The 19,054-nt window shown below is 34.8% G+C and overlaps 1 long non-coding RNA gene and 1 pseudogene across 3 annotated transcripts; one reads left to right on the top strand and one right to left on the bottom strand.

The window, feature by feature from the left end:
* Positions 1–55: 55 nt before the first annotated feature.
* On the bottom strand, positions 56–1,473 carry LOC145032555 (putative CCR4-associated factor 1 homolog 10 pseudogene; annotated as a pseudogene). Its single transcript, XR_013677169.1, has 2 exons — positions 1,214–1,473; positions 56–1,048 (listed from the first exon to the last, which is right to left on the bottom strand). The product of XR_013677169.1 is annotated as a putative CCR4-associated factor 1 homolog 10 pseudogene (transcript).
* Positions 1,474–3,472: 1,999 nt separating this feature from the next.
* LOC144997154 (uncharacterized) lies at positions 3,473–4,982 on the top strand. Of its 2 annotated transcripts, none has more exons than XR_013659715.1 (2): positions 3,473–4,219; positions 4,581–4,982. It is a non-coding gene; the product is annotated as an uncharacterized LOC144997154 (long non-coding RNA). The 2 variants fall into 2 exon arrangements; XR_013659714.1 differs by having other exon boundaries at positions 4,472–4,982.
* Positions 4,983–19,054: the final 14,072 nt, after the last annotated feature.

The following is a 19,054-nucleotide window of genomic DNA, read 5'->3' as shown; positions in this document are numbered from 1 at the left end:
ATTATACCCCGTATATCTTTCTACATCAATGATTCAAAACTGTTCATACAAACAATTTAAACAAGAAACACAAAGGTGGGACCATATATATTGAAATCTTAAAGCTTGTTATTGAACACTAATATACAGTACTCAAACATGATCAAACACATCTAAAGATGCAACATTTTTAACCGAAAACAAAACTTAAATTTTAATAATTTTGAACCTCCGTTTCCACACCTAAACCATATAAAACACCAGCATACTTCTCAGTGGATCCATTAAAGTAACTTTCTTTCAATTTCTTGAAAGCATGAGAAGTAAGCAAACTATCGGATCCTGCTTGATGACAAACACCGATTCTTTTAACTTCCAAGATCTCTGCAAGTTTATTCAAACCACCATGAAGATGATTGCAAAACCTCATTAAATGTTTGATATCATAAATGATTGGGAAGTAAATCCTGATCAAATTAAAGAACCCCATTTGAGATTCAGGCAATTCCTTTCGTGTCAATAACTTAAGCAGATACCCGAAATCATACCCACTATGAAAAGTCACCCAACAAACATTACCATTCAAAACAATCCCAGATGACATTAAAAGCTCCCCAAATCGATTTGCATCAATACCCTCTTCTGTATTCTTTTGGAAATCAATCCCACAGAGTTTCAACATCTCAATGGAATCGTTTGCAAAGATGTCTTCATTAACGTTAAATTCCCTGAAATTGAACTGCCAAATGCAGTGTTTTTCAGTCCCACAAGTGGGAAGATTTCCATCTTCATCTGAAAATGTTAAACCCAATTGAATCAATTTCAACATATCAACATTATCCTTTAAGGTGTGATAGTTGTAGTCATTTATATTCTTGAATTGTGCCAAAGGGCGAAGCACAACACCAGGGAATTCAGTATCCATTGCAATATAAGGGTAATCATCAACAATCTCTCGAATCAAAGCAAACTCTTCTTCAAGATTATAATCCCATACCTCCCTGATTTCAACGGAATCGCTTTTGGGCAGTAAAATAGACATATTAAATCGACAATTTTCCAGCTGGATCTGCAATACCCAGAAAAAAAAAAAAACGAAAACCCTAATTTCAAGCTCAAACCAGAAATAGAAACGGGGAAAAATCTAAAAACTTCGATAATAGTAGATCTTGAAGATTGAGAACAGGATTGAAGGGTATACGTATATAATTTCAAGATTGCAAAAAGATGTTACCTTTTGGGGTTTGAGAAGAGATCTTGAAGTTGTGAACACTTAAATCGTTTCTGGTTTTCTAGATTCGAAGTGTTTAATCGACGATTCTTTCTTGATTTAAAGGGTTGAAAGAGATGGAGCCTTCCTAGTTCCTCCAGCTGAGCTAGAGAGACGGGGCGAAGTTTGGGGGTGGGTTTGAAAGCTCCTGCAATCGACTTGGATAGGCTAAGTGGGGAAACGATACAAGGTAAAGTACAGTGTCAAAACTAAAAATACATCAACGGCGTCCTTTACCTCGTAACATTTTTGTGTGTTTTTTATGTCAAATATAAAATTTTAGACGGAATGCCCAAAAGTATTAACTACCACGTAACTTCCATATATTATCTAATGGCAACCATCGAGTTATACACATCTATCGAGATTGAAAAGTAAACTTTTAATGACAATTTAAATAGATAATCATCCTTCATTTGTTTTCATATAAATTGTCATTCACGGTTCACTTTTTCACATTCGATGGATGTGTGTTAGCCGATGGTTGTTACCATGTGATGTATAGATGTTGTGGTAGTTAGGTTTAACAACATAATAGGAACATTAACATTAAAAGAACACTCAATGAGTACATCTCACCATCATTCCCACAACGATGCTTAGGAGGAACGTAGAAAGTTTAAAGTGACCAACAAGCAATAAAGAAGTGCTTAGTCCACCACGTTATTCCTAGAAATTAACAACAAATATATTTCTTTTGTTTATAATAAAAATATTTGTTATGTTAATGAATTATTTGCTAATAATGATATCTATTAATTTAATGGTAATTTTTAGAAAAGTTCCAAGATTTTAGTTATTGGATAATTTTCTGAAAAGTACTAAAATTTTGATCCAACTAATTAAAAGGGACAGAATACTAACTAAATCTGTGAAACTAGTTGAAAAGAGTTTTTTCGAAGTTTTAGCAGGTATTTTGTGATTTTATGTAAAACAAAAATTATTTTGGGACTTTTTCATAAATTTGACTAAAATATTATGATTTTTCTGAAGATTTACCTTGTAATTAAAACAAAAATAAAAATAAAATGGACACCAACATCTCCTCCACCACCCACCCCTCCCTCTATTATTCTTTTTCCACAACTTTACTCTTTCATCATTGGTGATTAAATGTAGGTCTTAGTACGAGTTTAACAAACAAGAAATATTGGCAACATTTAAAGTTGACAACTACTTGAAATCTAACATAAGACCTTATGTCACTACATACTACATACTCTCTTCGGTCACCATTGAGCCAAAAATAGGTTATTTGAAACCACGTTTTAAAACTCTTCTTCCTTTAAGGGGTATTGCCACAAAACTCCTTAAGTTTGATAAATAATAACAGTTTGTGTTTTACCCTAACTCTAAATTTATGTTTATTAATCCCTAATATTAATATCTAACAGACTTCTGTCAAATTTGTCTTTTTTATCAAGTCAAATGGCCAATCAAATATTTGTCGGTGACCTTGCCATCTTGAAAGCTTGTGTGGCAGATGACGTGTAATGTTGACAATGATAGAGGGAAATTACCCTTTCGTTGAACTCTATTGCAATTTTGTATAAGATCTGTAAACTAATTTATATAATATAAAGTGCCTCTAATTACTTAAAAAATCAAGCAGGTTTAGGTAAGAAAAAGGTATAGGCGTGTGGCCGGGATTCAAACCACAAACCTCACAAACACAAAATAATCCCCTACGACATTCATCATTCCCACAACCCCATATTTCTTCTTTTATTTCATCGGTAGTGAATGCGCCTCCACACCGTTACGATCATTGTAAGAAAGAACCCAAAATTTATTGCTCCTGAGATGTTGTCTATGATGATGCAACTCTTTAAACTTAAGCTTAAAGAAAGTGTAAATCTCACGTTTGATTTTGACTGGATTGGCAACCCAAACTCGACTGATGTTCAAACCATGGTTGCAGGAACGTTTGAGATTCATATTAACAAGCCCTTGAAAAAAACTTGTATTCTCGTCCCCTTCAAACCCCCACTTGCACCTTGTTTTTTGTTTAATGTCAAGTATCTTATATTTTTTAATGTCTTGAATTTTTAATATAGTATCATTTCTTTCCTTGATAAAATCGGCATTTGGCTTTCAGCCAAGACATCCAAAGCGACCACTTTGGTTTTGAGAGTAACAATTTTGTCTATATTGAAGTTTTTGATATAAATATGCCAACTTTTAATTTCATTTTTAAGCACTTTAAGCTTTCGAGAGATTTTTTTCAACTCTAGAAAAAACTATCAAACTGGGACGCGTATTGACCCAAGAATCCCTGACCACTACAGCTAACTCGTCGTATTGGAGCCAAGAGGGGAAAAAAAAAGGAATGATAGAGGATCGAAATTCGGGCTATTCGAGTCAAGTAAAACTGGATAGGGGTCGGAGTATAGTCGCATCAAGGCTAGGGTAGACGAGTTGGGCCAAAAATGATAGAACTTATTTAAGACTAAGAACCTATCCAATTTACTAAATTTTGCAAGTATCTGTAGTCATCCGAGTATATTTCCTTCATCCAAGATTTAGCTCCACAAGACCCGAAGACGAGATGAATGAGTTGAAAATGTGAGCACCTCGTGCTAAGAAGTATGAACATTTCCGTTCGTTAATGTTTCGAACTTTATTGAAGTGGCCACATAAGATCCAATTTTTTTGGGCAATCAAAATCATAGAAGATAACTGATCCCAAAGTAAAGATTTCCTACATACCTAATGGGCATAAATATTCACTAAAGCATATGGATATTTAATGGATTTCCAAGTTCATGTAACCACTAGGAACCATCTATATTTGTGAATTGAATCCATTTCGAGGAAGGAGGGTTCCCAGAATACCCTTCCCAACAATCTTCGATGACCTGCTACCCTCCGCTATTGCTTTAACCACCGTCCGGTCACCGCCTCAACCTCTACCAGAGCTGTCGCTTGCGCCGCCCTCCACCCCCTCAAACTCGTCGACAGCGACATCAGGTAATAGCTCTCTGAAACCTATTTGTCTATCTAAAATCGATTATAGGGTTAATTTCTGAAATCGATTTCTAGGGTTTATTTCTGAAACCTGTTTGTGCATCAAATAATGGTTCTCGATGTGCTCTTGTTGCTGGGCTTTTATGTTTTTTATTATGATGCTGTTTTCGGTATTAATCTTTTTTCATCTGATGGTATTGAAGATTTAAAGTCAGCTCCATTATTTATCATAGGTAGATTTGTGTTCGTTTGCAGTTTGATCAGTTTTTTTCCTCATAAACTTGAGTAGTTCTCCTGTATTTGAAATTAGAAGCTAGTTATCCATGGTTATTCATCGTTACCATCATTGCTCTTGTTATTTAAGGAAGATAATCCCCTTCCAAGAGCAATCAATAGTTGAAAAGATATCGGGACTATATTGCAATGACTTCAAATGATAATGGTGGAGTTGGAGAAGAAAAATCAAACTGATGTAGAGTCAAACATATTGTGAATCTTCATTGACATTTTTGTCCCTGGTGTATATTTGAAGGTTATGGAGATATCACTCATGTGGAACACACAAAAACATGGTTGTATACATGTAATGTAAGCATATAAGCATATAGCTCAGGTTATTTTTGTAAGCTTGTTTAAGAGTGTGTTTATAGTAATATACTTTTATTGATTTATAGTAATGTGATTCTATTTTGTTATAGCAATGTTATCCAAAACAAAGCAATTTTGATTGCTATAGTTGATAGACTTGTGTCTAATTTTGATTTAAGTTTAATTTGCATTTTATATAGTGTTTGTATATATTTTTTTTATGATTATTCAAGAAGTTAGTTCGTTATTTTATAAACAAAAATAATGAATTCAACAAAAAGTAATACAGAAGGGTAAAATGGTCATTTTTATAATTCAGCACAACAATTAAGAAGTTCCAACCAAACAGCACGTTAAAAATTCAGATCTTAAAAGTTCAGACCCTCTTAGAAATTCAGATCTCTTAAAAATTCAGATCCTGCCAAACAGCCCCTGAAAATGTATATTTCCCCAAAAAAGAATGGAGACATGAACCATTTATGATTTCTGCTTTGGTTTCATGGATGCACAAATAGTTGATCTCGTAAATATCGACTAAGTCTTAGATCTAGTTCCTTTTTACATCCTTTCCTACCCCATTAATGTTAATTGAGAGACATTTAGAGGGTGTTTTGATATTTCATTTTGAACTTGAAAATGACTTTTGACAAAAAAAAAAAAAAGACTTATTGACTTATGAAGGTTGAAAATTGAGTTTTTTCAAAAAAAAAAAAAAAAAAAAAAAAAAAAACTTTTTAATGGCAAAAGTCAATAAGTAAATAAGTTAAAAAGTGTTTGACTTAAAATTGTCTTCTATTTTGTTTTGCTTTATATATATATATATATATATATATATATATATATATATATATATATATATATATATATATATCATAATAAGTTAGTCAGTTCAAAAAGTCACAATTTGCCACTTTTTGAAAACTTTTTTTAAAATGCTAAACAAAAGGAGTTGTAAAAGTTTTTATTAGGTATCTAAACATTTTTTTTATTTATTGATTTTTCAAGAAATCAATAAGTCAATAAAGAGTTTTTTTATGAACACCCAAACACTATTCATGGATTACTTGTGGCACCTTTCTTAATCAAACATCTTTGACCATGTCCTCAAAATTCCTTAAATCGATCCCGAAGTTGGCTCCAACTTCAGTGATCCAGATAATTTCTTTGGATATGGTTATATGGTGTTTCCTGTTATTATCAGCAGTAAGATCTATCTTAGTAGCATGAAGCCCATTTTTTATTTTTCAATTAGCACTACTGATTTTGTTTAGAGTCTGAGAGGGCAGTATTGTCCCTATCCGTGAGGAACATATTATCTTTAACCCCACCTGATAGGTACATGTGTCTACATCTAAATCTGTTCTAAATCCGAGACTGGTCCCAAAAAAGATTTGATCGAAAAATATCGATCTGAAAAAAGACCGGACCAAAAAAGACCGCTCCGAGACCGACCACAAAAAGACTAGAACGTTTCGATACCAACCCAATACCGGCACGGGACCGCAATGTGCAGGTCTACTTGGTGGATTTAAGCTGATTGGGCTATTACCGAAGAATAAGGAAGCAGGCCCAATAGAGACCGAACTATGGTAATATGATCTTTTAGGCGAGGTGGGCTTATTTGAGGAATAATTGGGCTTGGAGGGTCCATGATCGTTAGACCCCATGCGTTGAGCTTTTTCTATGGCAGGCGAAAGTCGTCAACATCTCCTGCAGTGTACAATGCTCGATTTTTGTTTCCCACTGAGTTGTTGTCGCTGACCAGGTCGTTGTTCAGCGGATTAGATGACGATGTCGCCGGAGTTTCTACCGGAAAATTCTCTTCCTCCCAATATCCGTCATCGTAATTTTCTCCAGAGATTTCACTTTGGGCAAAAATAGGCGCCCATTCAAAGGAGTCTACCGCTTTCTCCACTACTCTGATCACAAATTTCTCCCCATCCACTAAGACATTGATGGTTTCTTGAATCCAGTTACTGAAAGAAGTTGCGATGCCTAGATTTCCAACGGCTTTGTTACTTTTCTCCGGTTGACAATCTTCTTTTTCAAGCACCTCCCCCATATCCTTCCCACTTCTGAGAAAGCGTCAGAAGTCCAAGCTGATTGTGAATTGTTAGGGTGCTGTTTGGTACGCGGTGAGGAATGGAAAGCATTAATCCGTCCTGATCAGAAAATGTTGTCTGTTTCTGTTAAATCGAAAGGAAGGAGTCATTAAGAATTCCATTCTTTCAAAACGTGTATTTTTATTTGACAAAATTGCAAAAAAATTTTGGGATTTTAATCCAAACCCGATTTTTTTTTATTGGTAGGTTTTTTGAGCTAGTTTGTTTGCATTTTTGATCCCTATCCAAACTAAAAAGACTATTATACTTTTAATGATTTTATTTTTTTATTTTTCTTTCACTTTTTAATAATAATATTATTATTAAATATAAAAGTGAGCCCACTTATCCACCCCACCTCTCTCTCTCTCTCTCTCTCTCTCTCTCTTCCATAGATTCCGATGAGAGCTCTAATCAACGACCCAAAATGACGATGTCAACTTCCTTCCCTTCGATTTCTTCTCCTTTTTTCTCGGTCTTCTCCATAACGTTGGTCTATGTATCTCTCGAGCGTTTGCTCGATATCTTCGGTCACCGGAGATGGTGATCGGAAATCTTTGAGTTTTCTCTTTCAAATCTACCTATCAAATCCTCTATTTCTCAGTTCTTTCTTTCTCCTCGAATCCCCTTCTCCAGCTCTTCATTAATATAGAGATTTAAGGCAAAGGTAAAAGGTATTTTAGGTTAAGGATCACATGACTTTTGTTGATCTCTCGAGCCAGATAACCCACTTCTTCCCTCTTCTCTGTTATCGTCCTCAACCCCCCAAACCCACTATATTCTTCATTTGTTAGAGTAATGGAATCTGGGGTTTTTAATGCACGATCCATCAGCTTCCTTTGTTTCATCTCTTGTAAATTGATCTCTGTGTTATTATTACATCTGTAGAGGTGAGTTTAATCAACAAGAAAGCTTAATCCGAGAGAGCTACAAGAGAATCGAGAGGGATAAAGAGGGTATGAACGAAGGAGAAAGAGAGAGACCTCTAGAGAAAGAAGAACACGGAGCCATCGTCGTGCCTACCAATCTGCCATGGCCTGCAATAACGCCAATGGTGGCAGTGGAAAAGATGGTGACGACAAAGGGTTGGGTGGCAATCGGAGATCCTTCGGTGGTTCAATAACACTCATATTTTCTTTTTTGATTTTGGGTTAAAGGTACTCTGAATGGAGGAAAGAAAAATAGAGAAGGAGTAGGTGGAGAGAGAGAGAGAGAGAGAGAGAGAGAGAGAGAAAGAGAAAGAGAAAGAGAGATAGAGAGAGGTGTGCCCAAATTAATTATTTATTTTCTTTTTCATTTAAATTAAATAGAAAAAAATAAATAAATATATATTAGAAGGGAATTATAGTCATTTCAATTTTACGAGAGACTAAATCTACGTACAAACATAGCTAAAAGGACCACCAATCCAAAAAAGTCGTGGTTTGGACTAAAACCCCCAAAAAATGCATACCATAGGAACCATTTTTGCAGTTTTGTCTTTTTATTTCCCGAAGTACCTTTTTCTTTTTAATTGCTTTCTCCTAAGAATCAATTTACCCATTTTATCAAATGTGTATTACATAAACCCGTTTAAATCTGTTCAAATTGCAGCCAATCATCTATTTAAAATAGATTGCTAATCATGTTGAAGAGTATAGGTGGATAGATTTCAGTTGTAGAAGCAGTTGATGGGAAAAACTCATCCACAACGGTAAACAACAATGCAGAATAATACTTCGTTTGACTAAACTATTCCCGTCTTGAATGAACCTTTTAGGATGCAAACAAATAAGATATTTTTACTTGCAACAAAACAACCCCAATGCAAGTTATATGATCAATATAATCAACCCAAAACTATAAGTAATCAACCAATAACGACACCGGAATTTTAGCGTGGAAACCTCTCTAGAAAGGAGAGTAAAACCATGGGACTACTAGGATTAGGAATTAATTTTGTGATCAAGTGTAATTAATTAAACTAAAGGGGCTGATTTGTAATTATGTGATAGTTACAAAATAAGGTAAGGATTATCTTAAATATAGGGTGAACGAATTTAAGGAGATAATGCCTTAGAATTCGACTAGGATAAGGGTTTCTAAGACTTATCTTACGGTTACTTGGTGGGCAAGCAACTAGATAAGGATAAGGACTAAAACACTAATCTTTACACCCATATAAACCCCCTAAGGCTCATGAATTTGTCTAAGCCTTCCCAAGAAGTCCTAAGGACGAATTCCTACCTCTCTCCTCTCTCTTTATACCTTCTCCATTTGCTCTTGGTGTTTGTAAGCCATTAGAGGAGTGACACTTGTGACTCTAAGCATTCCAAAGTCAATTCAAGGAGGAATTAGGATTGTTATTGCTACATAACAATCAAGGTAATATCTTAAAACCTAATTATATGTTAATATCGATTTCCATATGCTAGAATTAGGGTTTATAGTCTTGGATTCAAAGCATGTACAATAGAGAAACCTAGATCCAAGATTTAGGGTTTGTATGAGCACATAGGATGTCTTATGACCAAAACCCATCAGTACTATTGGATTAATATTAATATGTACTTGACCCGATGGTGCATGTTCCTTTTGGGTTGCCTTCACCAAAGCAACTTGATTGGAGAAATAAATAGAGAGAGAGGTTATTATGATTTATTAATATGTTATAAGAATAATATATTAAAGGAGAAATCATATTTGTTTAATTAATATTGGTCAATAATTAATTAAGAATTAATTTTGTGATCAAGTGTAATTAATTAAACTAGAGGGGCTGAATTGTAATTATGTGATAGTTACAAAATAAGGTAAGGATTATCTTAAATATAGGGTGAACGAATTTAAGGAGACAATGCCTTAGAATTCGACTAGGATAAGGGTTTCTAAGACTTATCTTATGGTTACTTGGTGGGCAAGCAACTAGATAAGGATAAGGACTAAAACCCTAATCTTTACACCTATATAAACCCCCTAAGGCTCATGAATTCGTGTATCCCTTCCCAAGAAGTCCTAGAGACGAATTCTTATACCTCTCCTCTCTCTTTATAACTTCTCCATTTGCTCTTGGTGTTTGTAAGCCATTAGAGGAGTGACACTTGTGACTCTAAGCCTTCCAAAGTCAATTCAAGGAGGGATTAGGATTGTTATTGCTACATAACAATCAAGGTAACATTATAAACCTATTCTTATGTTAATATGATTACTTGTATGCTAGAGTTAGGGTTTATAGTCTTGGATAACTTGCATGTACAATAGAGAAACCTAGATCCAAGCATTAGGGTTTGTATGAGCACATAGGATGTCTTATGACCAAAACCCATCAGTGGTATCAGAGCCTAGGATGGTTTCAATTGTATTGATGTATTGTATATCTAAAAAATTCGATTTTTTGGTGTTCTAGAGGCTGGACTCGCCGAGTCCTTAGCTGAACTCGCCGAGTCCAGGGTGACTCAACGAGTCAACTCGTCAGATAGTGCTTATCTCGGGATTTCTTGCTGTTTTTGCATATGGATAGTTACCTTATCATGTTAGATCAATATTAATCCGATTATATGATATATTTGACTATATTTTTGATCTAAATGAAGATATTTATCAATTAATAAGATAATTGTTTCCTTATAAGATAATTGATTAATTATTTTGAGTAAATTGATAAATTGTTTTGCAAGAAATCATTAAATAAATCAAATATGGATAATTATGTGATTAAATGTTAATTTAAAATTATTTGTTATTTGATCCTTGTTGTTATGAAAAGTTTCATATTTTCCCCTTTAGATTTTATAGTTTAAATTTGAACCCAAAAGTTTTGAAGTTTTGAAATTTAAATAGTTAAAACCCTAATGTTTTGAAAAAGGTTTCAAAACTTGCCCTCAAGTTTTGGAATTTAAAAGTTGATTAGGAATGTTAAATTCTAAAACCCTAGTAATGTTTTGAAAAGTTCAAATACACCCTTATGGTTTTATTAATTAATTAAGGAGTAAATTAAAAGAGACTTAATAAATCCATAAAGTCTAGGTTAACCATTTAATTGAATTAAATGTGTAATTGTTAAAGTTAACCACCTAATATTTTAAAAAGTGTAAAATGCACCCTATACTATATATAACATTAAAATTTTAACATTATATATATGTATGAGTAAAAGTCAGTCTTACCGTTAGTATGCCTCATTCACGAAGCTGGTCTATAAGGGGTGTTTAAGGAAATTGCCTATAAAATGGCGATTGAATGGGTATCCACTCTTACCCACCGCACTTTTGACTAGTGGAGGGTCGTTAGCCGAATGGGTAGGATAGGACGAAACCTTCCATTATAAGTATAATGAAATTCAAAAGTAACTAAATGTAATTACAAATTCCCAATCTTAGTTACTTAGGCAAAGTGAATTGATGCAATTCCATGAAATTACACTTTGTGCCCTTGCGAAGACGTTAGTGGAGCGTGTGTGGTTTACCGGCACACTAAATGGTTCTAAGCAAAAGTAGCAAAGGGTGACTCAATGTTTGTCATAGTTCGGTGGAGCGTGTGTGGTTTACCGGCACATCGAATAGGTGACTGTAACATGTGAGGGCACCATGTAACTTTGCATGGTTATTCACACCCGCTTTATGATCCTCGGCATCCCAGTCACAAACAAGAGGGGCATATCGAGATTTAAACATGCCATTGAAATGTTCAATGAATCTCAAAGGATCTAGGAGTTTTCATAGATTTAAAACTTAAATTTCTTTTTCGTTTTTCATGGTGGAAATTAGTGAATCGTCATTCACTTACCTTCAAATATTCTGCAACTAGATGACGGCATCCCTTTTCTAGGTTGTAGCGTATTGTGTTGGGTCCTAGCCTTAGTATCTCATTTGGGTGATTTACTAAGGACTCAATCAATCAATCAACTAACTTGAATTTGTTTCTCCCGTTTTGTAGATGTCAAAGTTCGACAACTATGGTCTTCTCAAATCCCGTGGAACAAGCATTACACATGAAGCTGATATTCCACGATTCGATCGAGGAACAAGAAATCATGCTTCACTTCCTCCTCCTCCTCCAGTTGTTCTCCCTAACCCACAAGATCGAAGAATTGAAAGGTTCAATATCACTAAAGCCCTATTGGAAATGAAACATGAAGATGGTAAATCCGTGTGTGCCCACATTCTAGGAATGAAATCACACATCGATAGGTTGATTATGTTGGGTGTGTTATTTCCCGATGAGTTGGCTGTGAACTGGGTTCTGCAATCACTCCCTGAATCATATAATGAGTTCAAAAGAAAGTATTATATGATGGATCATGATGACAACCTCATTGACCTAACTTACATGCTCATTGCTGCTGAATCAGAAATGATTTGGCGAAGCAATGGAGCGTATTTGTTGGGAGAGTCAACCGACCATGCTTCCGAGGACGTTCTAAGAGAAGCGACCTGCGTTTGCTGCCAAGAGAAAGGGCGTTGGATATAAGTCTGCCCCAAGAGCCTGAAAAATTCCAAAGATGGGAGAGTCAAAGAGTATGACTGCGCTTCAGGTAAAATCCACTATCTAACTTCGTTAAGTTCCTATTCATTGTTTCAAAATACATGATGTGATAAGATTGCATTTGAATGTTTTGTAGGATCGGTGAAAAGAAAGGAAGCTTGGTGAAAGAGCAAGATGAATATAATCACAAGAAATGGATCTTGATCGCATGGACTTGAAGATTAGATTTTGAGCTTAGATAGTTGTTAGAAATTTTCCTTTTAAATACTTAGTTTTCAATGGATTTTGCATTGTAAGGACAAATGTTTTCCGCTGCTTTTATAAATAAAATAAATTTTGGTTTGACTTATTTATTTGTTTACTTCCTTGCAATGAAATCGTTAAGAAACTTGGTGTTTGAATATTTCTACAACAAATGTATATGATTCTTTTTTATGTTAATTATGGAAATGTCGAGAATTTACCAAATAGGGAGAGTTTCTCATCGCCCAAATTTCAATTGGACAGAAATTTGGAATCACGCAACTTGGTTGCATGATGAATGAGAAATTTCATATTTGGAAATTAGACTAATTCGTTGACAAAGTCTCAAGTGAAAGGACTAGGAGATCGAGCACACAAAGTTGTGTGTTGATCAAGTCCACCATAAGAGTAACAAAGATATTCATCATAATTTACTAAAGGTTTAGTAAATATGATTATACTTATAAGATTAAGTGTAATTCAGAATTGATTAAAAAGGTTTAAATCAATAGCAAAACGAATAAGAAGAATCAAGTAGGCAGAAAGATAAAAGTTTCTCCATTCTAAGAAGAAGGGAGAGTACCTTTTATGCTTTATGATAGGTCTTTATGATTAAGAACCATATCTTAATTGATCCTCTAAGTGAGTCTTAGTACAATTGTATGTCTAAGTAGAGGAATCAAGAATTGAAGAAATGGTTAAATCAAAAGGTCAATCATACTTCGTTCAAATAACAAGTCTTAAAGTTAAGATTGTGAAAATGAGTGAAAAGTATTAAGAAGGTTTATAACATTCATCAAATGTGGAAAGTTGTGATGTCTTGGATAAGACAAAGGCCAACTAGGACCAATTTATGAAGTGTTTTTGATAAAAACTACACTAACTCTTGAATATTTGTTTGTCAAGAATTGTTTATTGACAAGAGAATCTTATATGTGAATGAGTCAATGGGAGTCTTAATGGTCTTGAAAGGTTTCAAGAACAAATCAAATAAACCTTATCGATCATCACTAGCGCGAGTTGAGGTTTGCAACCTATCGTGTTGACATTATTTTGTTTCTGTGTTGTTTCCAGTTGAGTTAATTATGCATGTGAGTTCTATGAGTTCTCATTTTGAACGCATAAAAGACAAAGCACCTTGATCAATGAAAGGTACATTGATAGGAAAAGGTGAGCTGCTTAACTACTTCGAAGACGTGGTGGGCAGCTGTGCTACCATATGGCAAGAAATCAAGATTAAGAAAGTTCGGTCCATATGAGTTTGAATTTGTCGTAAACTTTGGTTTTGACAAATTCACATGGATAGGAACAAATACACCGTTTAAATCTAAGTGTCATAAGATTTCCTCCTTCATGAAAATGATTGTGAGGAAATGCTTTCACTAAGAAAGATTTTAAGAAGATAGTGATTGTAAAATTGCATTCTTGAATTCGATTATTGTTACGGTATCCCTTTCCATAATTTGAATTGTGAGGTTTGGCAATTAGTCTTAATTGTTTAGACACACATATTAACTATCTAAGGTAAAGGTGTATAAGTTCAAGAAGCATTGATAAAAGATTATCAAAGCACTAAGTATTAGAAACATGGACTTAAAAATTTCAATAGGTATTGTTTTTCTGAAAGTTAAGATGTTTATAAATACATGTCAAAGCTAGTGGGAGCATAAGTGTTATGTTTTATAATAATCATCATGATAGTGGGAGCATAAATGTTATGATTGTATGATTATTAAGGCAAGTATAAATTTAGTAAAAGGTACATAGTGTGTTCTTTAAATTTTCAATTATGATTACGACATTCCTCTTCACAATTCGAATTTTGAGAACATAGCAAATAAAACATTATGCATCGTGTCCCATATGCTTCGGGTATAGGATCGATTGCAAATGCTTTAATATTTGACCATTCTAAAATTTTCCAAATGTCTAGCGCATTTAGAGGAAAAAGGGACTAGAATTGGTTTTGACTAAAATAGTTAAACAACTATCAAAGGACAATCCAAAGTTCGATGAGGATTGGTTGTTTGTGAGTAGTTGGAAGCATGGTATTGAATGGACCATATCGACATTATTATGAATAGATAATATTCTATTAAGAATAAGTTGTCATATGGAAAATATGGAAGCGTGTCCATATTGGAAATTGAATATTGAAAAATCTATGACTAGATTAGAAACCTTTATGCAAAAGGATGTTCAAAGGAATGTACTTTGAGTGAGAGACATCATATCTAAGGAATTGTCTTGTAACAATCTCCGATATAATATTTTGTAATTTCATTTGCAATAGTCTTTGTGACTTTGGTGTAGTGATATTACGAAAGGATCATTGCATAAAATGTTAGAATCTAACATATTCTATAAGTAGCAAGAATTTGATATTCTTTCACTTATGAAAAGGATTTGGAGTTGTGAAATGAGAATGATTGGAAATGTGTTCAATTGGTCTATTTCACAAAGTAAGAACCATAGGTGAACATTGTGTGCATGCTAGGAGCATGGGATAAGTGTTGTAATTCAAGTAAGAAGTTGATTACCCGAAACGACAAATAATGAGTAATCGATATGGTGATAAATAAAAGGTGTTTTATTTATGCTCAAAGGGTTGAGGCCATATGGGATTAGTATTATTCTTGTGTTTCACTTTGCATGTTTTGACTTCCAGAATAATTGAGTTTATTAAGAATAATCGAATTATTCAAACGGACCACAGTCGTTCATATGTTGGAAGTAGATATGAATGAAGATTGTCGTGAATTGGTGTGTGGATTGTCTAAAAGAGTATTAGACATAAGCAAATGTTTGTTGCAACATTCATGAGTGCTTATGAATAAGATTTTGAGCATTGGATTAAACCCACGCTCATTTGGATCACTTCATGAATTGTATCACGAGTGATTGGTGAGACGATAACATCTTATATTCTTGAAACCGAGATGTGTGAGTTGTATCTTACTAATCGGTTGCATATTGATAATATGAAAACGCACTAGTAACTTGGTGTTATAAAACATATTATTGTGTGTGATTCGGTGAGTAAGTGCAAGCAAGCATTGTATCAAAGTTTATCCGTTCTTTTTATTCAAAGTAGAATAAAAGCGATATCTTTGGGCCCCTCGATGATTTAGTGATGACAAACGTAAATGCTCGGCCGGGCTAGGGCTAATTTGATTTGTTCAATTAGTCAGTCGTCATAAATCGGGAATCGAGATATAGTACAAAGAGAATGATTTGAAATCATACCTCATACGATATCTAGAATGGAGGAATATATGATCCCTTATCTAAGGACACGCGTATCTGATAGGATCAGAGTTGACAGCGGCTTTGGAAAGCTACGATTACAGATCAAGATCTGAAGTCATATGAAGAATAGTTATTAGACTTATCCAAGTGGGAGACTGTTGGATTAGTGTCTAAGTCCATAACTATTTTGGTATGTACTTGACCCGATGGTGCATGTTCCTTTTGGGTTGCCTTCACCAAAGCAACTTGATTGGAGAAATAAATAGAGAGAGAGGTTATTATGATTTATTAATATGTTATAAGAATAATATATTAAAGGAGAAATCATATTTGTTTAATTAATATTGGTCAATAATTAATTAAGAATTAATTTTGTGATCAAGTGTAATTAATTAAACTAGAGGGGCTGAATTGTAATTATGTGATAGTTACAAAATAAGGTAAGGATTATCTTAAATATAGGGTGAACGAATTTAAGGAGATAATGCCTTAGAATTCGATTAGGATAAGGGTTTCTAAGACTTATCTTATGGTTACTTGGTGGGCAAGCAACTAGATAAGGATAAGGACTAAAACCCTAATCTTTACACCTATATAAACCCCCTAAGGCTCATGAATTCGTGTATCCCTTCCCAAGAAGTCCTAGAGACGAATTCTTATACCTCTCCTCTCTCTTTATAACTTCTCCATTTGCTCTTGGTGTTTGTAAGCCATTAGAGGAGTGACACTTGTGACTCTAAGCCTTCCAAAGTTAATTCAAGGAGGGATTAGGATTGTTATTGCTACATAACAATCAAGGTAACATTATAAACCTATTCTTATTTTAATATGATTACTTGTATGCTAGAGTTAGGGTTTATAGTCTTGGATAACTTGCATGTACAAAAGAGAAACCTAGATCCAAGCATTAGGGTTTGTATGAGCACATAGGATGTCTTATGACCAAAACCCATCACCTTTTAGGATGCAAACAAATAAGATATTTTTACTTGAAACAAAACAACCCCAATGCAAGTTATATGATCAGTATAATCAACCCAAAACTATAAGTAATCAACCAATAACGACACCGGAATTTTAGCGTGGAAACCTCTCTAGAAAGGTGAGTAAAACCATGGGACTACTAGAGCCGCTTCAAATGCACTATCACCAATATTTGAGCAATAGAAAAATCTTCTCTAGATGTACTAGAGGCATACAATAATCATCATATACTTGGAACTAAATCACATCAAGCATATGGAATCAAATAAGCAAAGACAAAGAAGAATATCACCAAAAACGTTCTTGATTTCCAACAGAAAACAGAGGCGATGATTCCCGAGTCTCTGGAGCTGATCTCGGAAATTCAACCGTTGGATCTGAAGGACTAGGTGTTAGGAAGCTTCTGTCCAAAAATCAAGGGAAACGGACCGTTGGATCTCCCGGAAATTACTAAACACTGAAGGTGTATCTTCAAAAACGGGAATTAAGAAAAACCTTCTTTTGCTTCTTACTCTCTCTAACTCTCTTGGTGGCTGAAAACCTTGTGTGTTAGTGAAATTAGGGCATGTACCACATATATATACATGGGCTAAATAAGTGGGCTTTCCTCATGGGCTAAAAACCCAATAGAAAGCCCAACAAATCTCCCCCTTTTTGGCCTATGAGGAAGAGTTCGCCATCCTAACGATCGAGCAACATATCTTCAACTTCTCCCTTGCTAAAGCTTTAGTCAACATATCGGAACAATTATCATTAGTATGAACTTTTTCAAGTTCAAACAATTTGTCTTCAAATGCATCTCTAATCCAATGATACCTCACATCGATATGCTTTGTTCTTTTGTGAAACATAGAATTCTTAGCAAGGTGAATGGCACTTTGATTATCACAAAGAACCATGTAGCATTTTTGCATAAATCCAAGCTCTTGCATAAATCTTTTCAGCCACAATAACTCGTTGCATGCTTCTGTTGCTGCTATATACTCAGCCTCAGTGGTGGACAAGGCAACACACTTTTGCAGTCGTGACTGCCATGACACAACTCCCCCTACAAAAGTCATCAAATATCGAGAAGTGGATTTCATGTTGTCCTTGTTTCCTGCCATATCAGAATATGTATAACCAACAAGCATAGGTGCTCCATTTCCAAATGTTATACCCAATTTGGAAGTACCACGTAGATATCTGAAAATCCACTTAACTGCTTCCCAATGCTTCTTTCCCGGATTTGACAGAAACCGACTAACAACACCAACTGCATGGGCAACATCTGGCCTTGTACACACCATGGCATACATCAAACTCCCAACGGCTGATGCATATGGAACTTTACCCATCTCTTCAATCTCCTTCTTAGTAGAAGGGCAATCTCTATCAGTCAGCTTAAAGTTGGTAGTTAGAGGTGAACTAACCACTTTAGCTTTATCCATGTTGAATCTGCAAAGCACCATATCAATGTATTGCTCTTGTGACATATGCAACTTCTTTGAAGCTCTATCTCTAGTCATCCGAATGCCAAGAATCTGTTTTTCCGGCCCCAAGTCTTTCATAGCAAAAGATTTGCTCAATTGTTTCTTCAGCTGAATAATTCTCTCTGCATTCTTGCCAACAATCAACATATCATCAACATAAAGCAATAAAATTATGAAATCATCATCACCAAACCTCTGGAAGAAAACACAATGATCTTAAGTAGTCTTGTGGTAGCCTTGCTCACCCATAACTAACTCAAATTTCTTGTACCACTGTCTTGGTGCTTGCTTTAACCCATAAAAACTTTTATGAAGCCTACACATATAGTCTTCTTTGCCTTTAACCTGAAAACCTTCAGGTTGCTCCATATAGATTTCCTTGTCCAAGTCACCATGAAGGAAAGTTGTGTTGACATCCATTTGCTCAACCTCAAGATCAAGGCTAGCAGCCAAACCAAAAATCACCCGAATGGAACCCATCTTCACGACCGGAGATAAAATCTCATCAAAATCAATACCCTTTCTTTGATTGAACCCTTTAAGAACCAATCTGGCCTTGTACCTAGGTCGTGAGGTAAGTTCTTCAGTCTTCACTTTGTATACCCACTTATTCTTCAAAGCTCTCTTGCCTTTAGGCAACTTCAGCAAATCAAAGGTATTGTTTTCATGCAAGGAATTCATCTCATCTTGCGTAGCTTCAACCCACTCTCTTTTATGATCATCTTCCATAGCTTCTG

The sequence above is a fragment of the Lactuca saligna genome, chromosome 1 (assembly GCF_052625555.1).
Source record: "Lactuca saligna cultivar CGN05327 chromosome 1, ASM5262555v1, whole genome shotgun sequence".
Classification (NCBI taxonomy): domain Eukaryota; kingdom Viridiplantae; phylum Streptophyta; class Magnoliopsida; order Asterales; family Asteraceae; genus Lactuca; species Lactuca saligna.
Note: the sequence above shows the minus strand (reverse complement) of the source record. Positions and strands in the feature narration are given on the sequence as shown.